Source organism: Lycium barbarum, chromosome 12 (assembly GCF_019175385.1).
Source record: "Lycium barbarum isolate Lr01 chromosome 12, ASM1917538v2, whole genome shotgun sequence".
Lineage (NCBI taxonomy): Eukaryota > Viridiplantae > Streptophyta > Magnoliopsida > Solanales > Solanaceae > Lycium > Lycium barbarum.
Window position 1 is genome coordinate 99,029,502 of NC_083348.1, and position 14,117 is coordinate 99,043,618.

Sequence of the window (14,117 nt, forward strand, 5' to 3'; positions counted from 1 at the left end):
GTTTCATTTTCTTTTCCGCCGTTCCCTTCCCCCGCTCCCTTTCTCTCTCTTCTGCTTTCCCGCTCCCTTCTCTCCTCTTCCTCTCTCCCTCGTCTCACCCCACTCCGCCTTGTCCCCCCCCCCCACGCTTCTGTTCCCCCCACGTTACCTCCACTCTTTCCTGTTCCCCCTCACGCCTCTGCTCACCCACTCGCCTTTGTCCCCCCACGCTCACTGCCATCCCCATTCCCCCAGTTCCCCGCGCGTATCCCCTTTTTATTCAACACAATGCAAAGCAAAAAAAGGGGAGGAGGGTGGCGTTTTGAATCAGAAAGGGTTTTTTTTTAATCAAAAAAATCCTCTAAAAAACGAGTTTGCAGTCGCCATTTTTCTAAAAAAATAGATATTAAGTTTCTTCAACAGCTTAAATTCCCCAAGAAGGATGGTTTCCAGTGGCCAAAATCCCTCTTAAGCAATATTAGTTACTTCTGCATATCGGGTCAAGAATACCCAAATCAATTTTTGTTTTTCGTTTGCTTCGGTACTGCTTTGAATTCGAGCATTGCAATCTCGGATTTGATAGTGTTCGAGCGTGAATCGAAGGCCTCGTACCCACTTCGCTGCACCCGAAGCAGGTAATTCCCATTTTCATTTATTTTTGCATTTTTCTCGTTTCTTTAGTTGCTATGTGTTAGCTTAAATTTGCCATTTTTTTTATTAAGAATGTTCATGTGATGAGTTAATTAGTTAAATAATGTTTTTTTCGGTGTTAGTTCGTTTTTACTGTTTCTGCGTGATTTGTGTACGTAGTCTAAACATATGTATATGTGTTAGAGTAATTGGTCCGTGTTGAATCATATTCGTGTTCAATCTTGATTTTAGATTGAAAAGGAATAAATATTATATGAATCAATTTAACTAGTAACTTAATTAGTGATTATATGAACTAATTTAATAGTGGTGATTAGTTTGTTGTTGCATTCATTGGACAGTATACTATGTTTAGTCTGCTCATATAAACATGCTTTAGAAGTCATTTGGTCTAGGCTGTTTATGCTAAGTGTGCACTATATATTGGTCGTGTTCTAGTTAATCATGATTTACAGGTTGTTTTGTTAGAATTGATTAAGTAGGCAGATTTAGATGTTGTTTAATCAAGCGAGCTAGTAAGGATTTCAATATGTTGTATTAAATGTTCAGGATGTCTGGCATAATACCATGGCTTCTTAAAGTTGATTATGTCATAGTTGCTGTGCTGATTGTTATTTCCCTTAGATAGGAGCTGATGGTATATTGTGCACCAAAGAGTCTGTTCATTTGTACTTAATTAATCTGTTACTTTTCTTAGAACAATAATAGCTTTTGTCATAATCGGATGCTAATCTTTATCTCTTTTCCCCTTTCTTTTACATGTACACATCGGAGCAAACGGAGTCTTAATTCGGGACTTTATCAAAATAAAGTCTCAAGATGAGACTCGGCACACCCATCCATAGAGTCATCTCGTTCCGCAGTTCTTAAATCACATCGGGCAGGCGGAGCTCGTTAGAGTCTGCCTGTAACATTTGTTCTTTTTTTTTTTCTTATCATTCATTTTCTTTCATCCATTTTTTATGATTGCTAATTTGTCAGTGTTTTGGATTGTGCATGGTTTAAATTAGGTGGAGAACCTATGATTCATGTAGGATTAAAAAGGGGTAGATTCTATCATTTAGGATTACCGCTCTGAACATCAAGTACTTATTTTCACCATATAGAGTGCATCATTCATATAATAATATTTTAAGCTTTGTTAGTTATAAGTTATTTTTTTTCTCAAAAGCTATTTTCTTAAATTTTGAACCTCAATTAATTAACCTAAGTTTGGCCGGACAACCGTAGTTAACGGATCCTAGAGGATGCCTAACCCCTTCCCTTTAGGATAATATAGAACCCTTACCTAGAATCACACTGATTAAGCAGACTATTAACGGAGGTTTAGTTAGTTCTACCTTAGTTAATAATTAGGTGCCCTAATTCACCTTAAAATCAATTAGGTGGCGACTTTTTAAAACAAGCAAAAATAGGAATCACCAATATGTTGTACTCCGCTTCAACCCGGTTAAAATGGGGTATAACAATGAGTCCAATCCTTTTTCAAACTCACCCTCTGTTTGGATGGTTGTTTCCTGTGGTTCATTAATGTACAGTATGGTGTTGTATTGTATTGTACTGTATTAATGAACGCAATGTTTGGATAGACAGTATCGTTTGTTGTGGTTTAATAACATTTGTATTGTTTGGTTTGACTGTATGATACTGTATAATAACTTGTAAGTTTACTAAAATACCCTTAACTCTTAATTAGAAATTAGTTTATATATATTAATAAATTTCAGGTAAAGAATGAAATAAGAACTTTAAAAAATAAATAGGTAGTGAGTGGGGTGGTGGAGGGGTAGGTGGTGTGAGGTGCATGGTTGTGGGATGAAGGTGAGGGTAGTGGATGATAGGGTGGGGGTGAGTGGTTATGAGGGTGGGGTTGGCTGGTGGTGAGGGGTGGGTGGTTGTGGGATAAGGGTGAGAGTGAGTGGTAGGGGTGGGGGTGAGTGGCGTGGGTGGTTGTGGGTTAAGGGTGGAGGTGGGTGGTAGGGTGGGGGTGAGGTGGAGGTGAGTGGCGTCGGTGGGGTGGGGGTGAGTGGTAGGGTGGGGTGGGGTGGAGGGTGGGGGTGAGTGGCAGGGTGGAGGTGGGGTGGATGGTGAAGGGTGGGGTAGGGTGAGGGGATGGTGGAAGATGGGGTATAATGGGGAAATGAAATACATAACCACGGAAAAATCACCAAATCCGTGGTTACAAAAATTGAGACTTTTGATGGTTATATAACCATGGGATGAACCACGGGTTTACAATACCATACCACATAATTTTAAGAACAATGGAAACAAACATGGTTTCATACAAAACCATACATTAATGAACCACGAAAAATCACCATCCAAACAGGGGGTAAGGTCCATTAGCGTTTTTTGGAGGCTACTCTATCCTAAACCCCAGCTCAAGCCTATAAAAAGGGGACACATATGTCCTTGAATAGACATCTCAAATATCCCATAAACTCATGGGTATTCAAAAAGAGGTCCATATGTGGCTGGATATTTCTCGACAACCAAATACTTCAAGAAGATTCATGATATCCTTTCATGGAGATCAAATACATCCCAAGAAAGTCCACACATATCCAAATCCAAATCATCCTACGTTTTAGAAATACGCTGTTAACGGCCCTCGAATCACAGAGAAAAAATTAGGAAAGAAGAATCAAGGGAATAAACCAAATTGTACCTGCACTTCTTTATCAATAAAATATTTGTTTCTTCATATGTTGTTGTATGTACGATCAACATACATTTATTTATGGGAATATTGTAACAATAAGTGCAGTTTTACCGTTAGTAATATGTTTATGTTGGTTGTATGTTGTGCGTGCATACCTATTGTTACGTGTACAACTATCGGTGTGGATCTGGGATGGCATGCTTTTAACAAAAAAACAAAGATTTTATATCTTAAAATGATATGGTTAATACAATTGCAAAACAAAAAATTTAAACAAAATGAATTTTGTGAATTTTAATTTTTTAAAATTTGCACTCTTAGTTCTTGAAATATCGACAAATTCTGATTTTCGTCACGGTGATAATAGGTTAAACACATTAACTTTCAATTAAATGAGACGTTTACTTTTGATTCATTTGCTTATGAATCTTCACAAATTCAATGAATTATTAACTGTTAAACCAATTAGTTATTCACGTGTTTTGTTAAATCTATACTATTACTCAGGGGCAAATTTATATGCTAATTTTGAGGCACGTGAACCCATGGTCTCCATAAAACTAGGTATTTTATGTATATATTTTTTAAAATTGGTATAATATTAATTGGTGACACTCGTGCTACAAGAAGGCTAATGGCGCACTTGGTTGAAGGTTGAGTTATTTACCTCTCACCTCTGCTGTTACTTCATATATGAGACTAATATAGTTCTAAAAATAATATAAATACTAGACGGCGTATGCCCGTGCGCAGCACAGCCCAACACTTTGGATTATAGTGTATCTGTGTGTATGTAGTTGTGTTTGAGTAGTGATAATATATATATTTTATATTGCTAATAAACATACATAAGTTTGCACTATTTTTATGCACACACACACACACACACACACACACACACACACACACATATATATATATATATATATATATATATATATACTATGTTCAAAACACGATTAATATAACATTGTAGTTTGTGCTCCGTATTCAAAATTTTATTATATTAGTGTTTGATACGAATACAAAGTTAGCAAAAATTTATAAATACATTTAAAAGAGAAGACTTGTTTAAAAGGAAACTATTTTCCTCTTTTTTCAGATAAAACAATAGCAATATTTAAGCATCAGGTGATACTTTGAATTTCAATTCGATTAATTTAAAGGTTTAAAATATTCTATTGTTAATGCATGTAGATTGGACCTAAACAATACTTATTATTTTTTATCAAATTTTGATTTGGATAATTCTAATTCAAATTATTAAATTAATTTTACATGTTTAAAATGAAACAATGTAAAAATTTGATTTTCTATTTAAACTAAGAACTACTATTTTTTAATATTTGGTAAATATTATTGGTTTAGCTCATTTTACTTGTCATTTTGTCTTTTGCATGGTTTTTTAAGGAAACGTCAATTAGAATTTTAATTTGACTAATTTACCTTATTAATTATTTGATCTCCATTTAATATTATTTTTTCTTTTATGACATTAATCTCTTTTCACATTTATTGAGTAATAATAAAAATGAAAAAGTAATTAAATTCTATCTTATTTTAAAATATAAATATTTTAAGTATATTTATTTAGTAAACATAACAAATAAATGACATGGCGGAATAGCAAATACAACAGTTAAATATCTAGATTAGAAAGGAAATTGTATGGTTTGGCTACATAACCTTTTGAAGAAAAGCAATAATATGGAGTCCATGTTTTTACTGTACAATAATTTCATTTGCTCCCACTAATGGGTTGGTACGCATGTGGCAATGAATCCACCATTATTGACTTAATGAGGATACTTTGGGAATTACATGAATATTGTTTGATTTTTTAATATGGGGTGCATGTTTTTTTTTTTTTTTGACATTGCTTTTTTTTTTTAATATGAAGTTCACTTTTTTGTTTTTTGATATTGCTTGATTTTTTAATATGAGGTCTACTTTTTTTTTTACATGAGTTTGGAGATGGTGGGGTTCATTTTTTTTTTTAATATTGTTTAGTATTTTTAGTATAGGGCCCACCTTTTTATTTTTTTAGGGGTGATGACTGACGATGAAGCATGGGTAAAACCCATGCTTCTATATAGTAGTAAAGTAATAACATATTTACTAAGTAAAGGGGCCTTTAATTAGCCAAGTAGTATATACACTGTTAAAATAATATTACTATTATAAATGAATTATAAGTATACTTCATATATGAGATTAATATAGTTCTAAAAATAATATAAATATAACATATTTACTAAGTAAAGGGACCTTTAGCCAAGTAGAATATACACTGTTAAAATAATATTACTATTATAAATGAATTTTAAGTAAATAATTATACGCCAAAGCATAAGTACAAGTTTTCGTGAATGATAAATGTGGATTGTCGTATAAAACTTGTTTGTCAGTATCAAGTGGATTAGGTATCATTTGAACCTACAAATATAAACTATCAAAGTCAAAATTAGATACATGTGATTTTTTTTACTTTTTAAATTTTCTGAAGCACAAACATGTAATAAAGCGTATCTCACCTAATACAATTCTTGTTGGTGCATGTTTCTTTCATATGTTTCAGGTGCTCTATCAAGATCGGCTTGGATAACTCTTGTCGCTATTTCTCATGAAAATGCCACGTACAATCGGGGCAACATTGTGGTAGATATGATTCAACATTCGAATTGTTTGACCATATGCTTGCGTTAATTTTATGCCAAACATAAAACATACAAAAATATATTTTCAGACGAACTTGAAAACATATTCTTCATTTTCAGGGGGAGAATGTTGAATAATCGGGATAAACACATATTGGTAGCATATTGACTCAGTAATTTCTGCTTATATGATATTGTTGGCAAATGCTTTATGGATCATTCTTGTACTGTAGTATAATCTATTTGAAGGGACCAAAATTTGTAGTAGCATGATATGTGCATTTTATTCTAAACTAACATGTTCACGGAAACATAAATAAAGCTATTTTTTTGGGGTGTTCGGAGATAAATAGGTATATACGTACATACATCGAGAGAGATCGCAAGCAAGAGATAAGACACGTAAATGGCATAATGGATCTAAAAATGTATTATGTTATGCACCGGTGTTGAACTATTCAGGTACTTTATTTTATAATGTTTGTTGGTACCATATTCTACATAGTCAAAACATTTTATAATGTTTGTTGGTATCATCTTCTACATAGTCAAAACTAAAAAATATATTTTGCTTTCACCAGAATACTTTGGCTATCAATATTTTATTTAGTTGATATACATATTCGTTTATGCTTGCTACGATAGTTCCTTCTATTATGAACTTTACAGAACTAATATTTTTGTGGCATAGTTAATATTTCTAGTTTCGAGCATTCATTTGCCTTACTATTATTGTTGTAGACTGTAGTCATTGAGCATGGTCGACGAACTATTTCGAGCTTGAACTTTCTTGAAATCAGATCACATTTAATTATTTGAAAAATTATTCGAACTTCTGAGAATGATTGGAGTGTAAATCTCAAAAAATAAAAATGTTAACACTTTTCATTGTAAGGAATACCAACGTCTATTTGTTATTTCTCTTATTGACATCCCAATATCCACATCTATAAACGTTGTTGTGCCCTTGATTTCATCTTCCAACCTTGAAACAATTGTCTAAATAAATTAAAAAGAGCTAAACCCCAAGATAAGAAAAGAAAATCCTATCAAGATTATTCCTTAAAACTTGAACAATTGCGCCCTTGATTTCATCTTCCTACCTTGAAACAATTGTCTAAATAAATTAAAGAGCTAAACACCAAGATAACAAAAGAAAATCCTATTAAGAATATTCCTTAAAACTTGAACAATTGGGACATACCAATAGAACACTACATATTTTTTGTACCGACAACCTAAACAAAAATAAAAATAAAAAAAATCAATCACAGTATAAGAGAAGATAAATTTTCTAATCAATAAAACATAAAAATCAATTAAACCACATTATAAGAAGAACAATGTCTTGGAAAAGCACGATTGTAATAATATAAATAACAGAACGATAAAGAAAGACAAAATGTACCTTAGTTGATAAGTTGACAGGAACAAATCAATTACAGTAGTAATAAAGTCCGAAGGACAGAGAATAAAACTGTAATATTGTGCTATAACTTATTAGGTTTCGACTCCTTTTGGTATTATTCATAAACTTTCGAATCTTTTACCTTGGATTAGAGTTTATTAACTTCATCAATAAAAAATCAAATAATGCTATAATTTCAAAAATTCACACAATCTAAATTGGTATTAAGAGGAAGCAAAGCAAAGTGAGATTTAGATAGGTGTCAAGCAGCCGTCTCTTCGAAAAAAGGCATCCGGTAGGTTTGCATTTATTTGTAGTATTTTAGAAGAAATTAAATAAAGTATATAGGTAAATAAAAAGAAGGGTATTTAGGTAATTTAACTTTTAAGTTTAGGAGTTTATGCCTTTAATATAGTGTAGATATAGATTATGATTAGTGAAATATCACAATGACCAAAATTAAAAGGGATTCATTAATAAGTAAGGGATCAAAATGCAATCATAATTTTAACTTTTCCAGAGAAATTACTGGTGGTAATAAATTAGATTTTCATTATGGAATATATATTAAAAATAGAATTGAGTTATAACTTAATGATAGAGCTACTGTCTTTCAAACTTAATTTGTAAGGTCTAAATCATTATTATATTGTGGAAAAAAATTTAAACATATCAAAGACACCATTCAACTTATATATATGTGCATATTAGAAATTTGGATATAAAGGTGATAAAGAGAACAATACAAAACCTAAACATCTTTTCTTTCGTCGCATTTCATTTCATATCATACTTATACTGCTAAATACTAAAGGCGTTAACGTTTTCATCTTCTAACCAAATAAGGGAAGTATTTAACAGATCAACTCAAAAAAGTCGTCAATACCGCGTTATTATTATTGAACGATGTAAGGAAAAAATTTGGATTTGAACGTAACACAACTACACAAGGCTGAAACTGAAAAACTAACCATGTAACACAAGCCAAGCCTGAGTGAAAAACTAAAACACTTGAGCACTGGACTAGCTAGGAGCTTGCTAGGAAGCTTCATTTCACCCTTTGTTTGGAAAGTAGGAAGGAGAAGAGAATACAAATAGTTTAGAGCATTTCACAAATATAAACATGCCCAAGAATATAGCTTATTTCAGTACTATTGGATTTAACAAGCATTTCACTTACTCAAAATTTTAGCATAATCATAAAGTAACATCAGCAGATTCAGATTATCGTATAATAATAAAAAAATATATCAGTTGTTTAATTTCTTGTTCAGGTTTCTAGCATTGAAATTTCGAACTTTCAAATATGCTTCAACTATATTGATGTCAGGAAAGTGAAGTCACGCATGGGACCATAAAAACGTGTATTAATCCAAACTGACTTCCATAATAGTCTAAATTATTTGGCGTCATGCAATTTTTTGAAGCAGCAGCGCTTGGAAGTTTCCTTTTTCTCCTTATTTATACATTAGATCCTTCCCAATCATTCACCATCAAATCTTTCTCTGATTCTAACATCCTTTCTATTTTTAAAGATCATGTGTACTGATCGTTAAAAAGGCTTTCCTATTTTACACTACTAAATCCATAAGTTAGTGTGCACATACGGCCACAGTACTCAAGGGCCAGCTAAGTAGTATAGCTAGCTAGGATGATGGAGGATCGTGAAGACAATGGATCAACAATTGACCTTGAAACTCAGGGGAGTTCACCTCTGCTAATGAACAATGAATTAGCTACTTCTTATGGTTTGATGAGGAGGTCAGTACTCTTTCTCCGATGTACTCACAGGTTCATTGAAGCTGGAGCAAGATCTCTTTCTCGAGTGTCGTCGTCGTCGTCATCCTCCACCACAATCTTTTATACTCCTCTGAGCAGCTTTGATATTCAACCTGGCGGAGATCATGAAATCCAGATTGATGAAATTGTGGCAGCTTCACCTGATGGTGACTGGCGTGTTAGTACTGTACAATCAAACAATGATCACATCGAGATTGAGCTTCAGCCTCATGAGAGTCATCAACAATGCTTACAGATTACCAAGATTAATGAGATTGTGAAGGAGAAGAACTTGGATTCACTTGACAATTTTGGAGGAGTCAAGGGGGTAGCTGAAGCATTGAGTAGTGATGTTGACAAAGGAATTCATGTTGGAGACATTTCTCGCCGCCGCAAGGCGACAAACTTGTCTCATCACATGATCTTCCGACGATTGGCATGCAAGGAACCAACTATTTTGCTCCTTGTAGTTGCTGCAATACTGTCTTTTGGCTTTGGAATCAATGAAGAAGGTGTGCAGAATGGTTGGTTTGAAGGAGCAATTTTGGTTGTGATCATACTTGTGACTGTTTCGTTTAAGTTAGCACGAAATTGGTACAAAAGACGCTGTTGGAAGAAGCAAAAAGATCACAAAGCAAACGCGATACAAGTTATTAGAGGAGGCAATGAAGTGCCAATCTTGGCCTCAGATCTTGTTTATGGTGATATAGCCTATGTGAGGAAAGGACATTCTGTTCCTGCACATGGTTTATTTGTTTCGGGTGAAAAAGTAGAGTTGTTCCATCTGGATGATGGACTAGTGTCTATCGCCAATGAGCAAAGTCCATTTTTGTCTCCTGGTTCTAAGGTGATTAATGGTGATGTTAGAATGATTGTTACAAGTGTTCAGATGGACAAAGCAAGCCAAAAGAGCAAGATTTCTGAGTCGGACTCCAGTTTTTGTGCCTACTTTGACAAGTTGAACAATTACATACATATTAGTGGGCTGTTGATTGGCATTTTGATCATTGTGGTGGTGTTCATTCGCTTTAAATTGGGCGATAAAGATGATGAGAACGGATATAGATTGGAAACCAAGGAAGAACCTGCTGAAATTGCACGGATAATGAATGCCGTGAAGAAGGTTTTAACAGAATCAAAGGGAACAGTAAGAGTTTGGATAACTTTATCGAGTGTCACACTGCTGGGGATGACTGAAGGAATACCGTTTCTTATTTCAATTGCAATGGCATATTGGCATTCGAATTTTGATGTCAAGATGGAATCAGTCAGCACCCTCTGTATAGAAAGTGCTAGCTGGTTGAAAGAGCAAAGAATGGAAGTTACCCAATTTTTTCTTGACAAAAAAGATGTTACCAAGATACCATCACATGTCTGCAGTGTTCTCTCTGATGGAATTGGAATTGGTGTGTCCACTCAAACAGCCCACCACAGAATAGAAGAACCAATACTCTGTTGGGCAGAGAAGAACATGGGTATGGAGAGAGACACTTTGAATCAGCAGTTCACCATAGTGAAGGACAATGATAATGAGAGGAATCCTTTTGAAGAACCTTGTGGGGTTGTCATACAGAAAAATGGGGACAATGGGGAAGAATACTATTCACACTTCAAGGGCCCTGCTGATTCAATATTGGCAATGTGTTCCAATTACTATGACTTGAAGGGTGAAGTGCAGGATTTGGATGACCAAACGAAGAGTGACTTTGCTCAGGCTAACAACAACGTGAACGTAGTTGCATTTGCCTGCAAACGTACTCAGCTTGCTGAACTTGATGAAAATGGTCTAACATTCATTGGTATGTTTGTCTTAAAAGATGCTTTCAATCTAGACAACATGAGGCAATCAATTGCAATTTTGAAAGAAGGTGGAGTGAAGATCATATTTGCCTCGGAAGAAGATGTTGAAGTACTTCGTACCATTGGTAATGACATGGGACTGCTCAGCTCACACGATGCTCTAGTGGTTAGGGGCGAAGATTTATACAACTTCACCGTAGATGATATAAAGGAAAAAGTTGAGAAAATTTGCATTATGGGAAATTCCTCTCCCGCACACAAGCTTCTTTTGGTAGAGTGGTTGAAGAAAATAGGTGAAGTGATGGCTGTGGTAGGAGAACAAGCAGCAGCTGAGAGTAATCTGATTCTTGAAGCAGCTCATTTTGGCCTGCCTGTGGTGACTAACTGGCCTGAAACTATAACTCGCGCGATTAACAGTATCAAGGGAGGAAGAATTGTTTGTGAGAATCTGAGGCAATTCATCCAACTTGAGGTGATCTTGGCAATTACTAGCTTATCAATTAACTTCATACTGGTTATGTTAGACGGAGATGCCCCGTTAACGACCATCCAGTTGGTATGGGTTTACCTTCTTGTTACATTTATTGGAGGGCCAACTTTGCTAATTCAACAGTCCACAAGAAAACTAAGGGATGAACTATCCATCAGACCAAGAAAACCGCCAATTACCAAGGCCATGTGGAGAAACATACTTTGTCAAGCTTCTTATCAGACTAGCATTTTTGTATTTCTTCAACACAGAGGAAGTGCAATACTGGGCATCAGTCCAAAAGTTAATAAATCCACAGTCTTTAACGGGTTCGCTTTATGCCAGCTTTTTAACATATTCAGTGCAAGGAAGTCGGAGCAGAAGAACTTTTTCAAAGGTCTGGGTCAAAATTACTGGTTTTGGGCAGTGTCTGGGCTCTATCTTGTGTTGCAGTTGGGATTCATTGAAGTAGAGCCTGTCTTTGTCTTTAGCAACACGGCACGACTGAATTGGAAGCAGTGGGCTGAATGCATTTTTATTGGAGCTGTTACATGGTTGTTGGATTGGATAGTAAAATGGTCATCAGAATACATAAAGATAGATAAACTTGACTGTGGAGTTTTTCACCTAGCTAGAATCAATTGCTGTTACGGTGGACCAAGAAGTACACCAAATTCAGCTCTTCCTTCCTTGGATTCTCCACTAGTGGAAAGGTACTAAACAAATTATCCACATAGCCTAATTACAGTAAGTTCAAACAAAAATATTTCCTTTTTCTTTCTAAAATTTTGGATAACAAGTTCTAGTTGTTGTTCTATTACAGGGCTGGATAACAAATCATGCGTCGTGTGAAACCAACCAAGCATAGAGCTAATACTTTGGTGGATTAATCGTGTTGCAGTAGCTTTAATTTTGAGTACATATTTTAATTTACACTGTAGTCTGTATGTTAATTCTTTCATCAAGTTTTTCAGTTTCTCAGATGTATTGGATGGAGAAATAAAGATGTAAATTCTTGTTCTTGTTCTTTTCACTTTTAACTAAATTCAAGAATGCAAACTAAATTATATGCAGAAAGCAAGAATTGTATGAATTTCAAACATAAGGAAATTTGCTCAAAATAAAAAACAAAGCTAGTAAGTACACACTCTGCTAATTTACTCGTATAAGAAGATTAACACTATCGCATATGCTAGAATATAGCTTACCTCGATCTAGTTTTTCTCAGACTTGGTGTAATGTATTAGAAGAGACTAGCTAGCCAGGAATGCTACTGCAAGACTTTCTGCAGCAAAGTCAACTTGCAGTGGTCGTTTCTTATACTTTAATACTAGTGTCATTTGGTTGTGCCAAGCCCGGCCCCAACTCACATTAAAATTTTAATTTATTGATATCTTTTAAATTTTTTGTTTTTGTTGCTTTTTTTTTTTTTTTTTTTTGTAACATCAATCTGATACTTCGAAAGGCTTACAAAATATTAAAGTACAAAAACGTATCTGAAAATTAAGGGAAAGTATTTTTATTAGTTTATATGAGTTTTCATGTGTTAAATTAAGTTCATTTGTTTCTTTGATTGAATCCATATTGGCTAACTTATTTTTTTTACCGAAGTTATTACAGTATTCAATTTATGTCAAAAATATTTGATGCGCAAATATTGTTGCATGATGAAATCAATAAAGTTAACTTACAAATAAATATAAATAATTAAAAGCCTTCATATTACAAGAATTTTTTGTAGATTCTTTCAAATTAAATCACAAAAAAATACTGAAAATTCAATAGAATTAATTTTTCTGACGTTAAGCTTTCTTTTACCTTCCAAAAGATGCATGTTAAAAATCACATTTTTTTTACCTTTTCTTAATTTAATAAATCATTTTATGAAATCTACTTTGTAATTACTTTTTCATGTTAAACGTAACTATTTTCTCCTAAACTATATAAAATATTGATTATCCGATATTTTCCAAAATAATTTAATACTTAAGAAAAAAGTAAAAAATATAATTTTTGCAATTGTCTAGTATTATCAAAAATATAATTTTTGCAATTGTCTAGTATTATCATTGTTTGAAAATCAACTTGTATTTGCTTTAACTACATTAGTTTTTCAAAAAAATTCAGAATATATTAAAAAAATATTTTATAGTTACTCTTTTAATATATTAAATAAATTTTATGTTAATAGTGTGCGAATGTAAAATTTATTAATTAACTACCGTACTTCGGAATTCATTTGTTTGATTGAGACGGAGAGACGGTAATTTACATTTTTTAAGTATTTAACAATGTTATAAGTTATTGATTTATTTTCTTAATTTAAAATTTAATCTAAACTTAACTGAAATCCTTATAAATTACTTATGTTTGCCAGCATGTACGACATAAGATTGTAGGATAAAATTAAAAGAAATTACTAAATGGACCAGTAAAAAATTAAAATAGCAAACGATAAATGGTAAATAACATTAATAAATAATAAATAGCATTATAAGAATAATATTTTAGTTCAATAATTAAGCCTATATTAAGATAGAATTGAATGAATGATAATTCTTTATGTTTCTATAATAAATTCTTAAGGAAAAACATAATTTGAAACAAGTTTAATAATATTTCTACAGAAAATATTCAAGGGAAAAGGTGCAAATATGTCACGCCCCGAACCATGGCCTGGGCGAAACACGGCACTCGGTGCCATACTGC

General features: G+C 33.4%; 1 pseudogene; it reads left to right on the forward strand.

Moving 5' to 3' along the window:
* The first annotated feature begins 8,979 nt into the window (after window positions 1-8,979).
* LOC132624719 (putative calcium-transporting ATPase 13, plasma membrane-type) lies at window positions 8,980-12,276 on the forward strand (annotated as a pseudogene).
* Window positions 12,277-14,117: the final 1,841 nt, after the last annotated feature.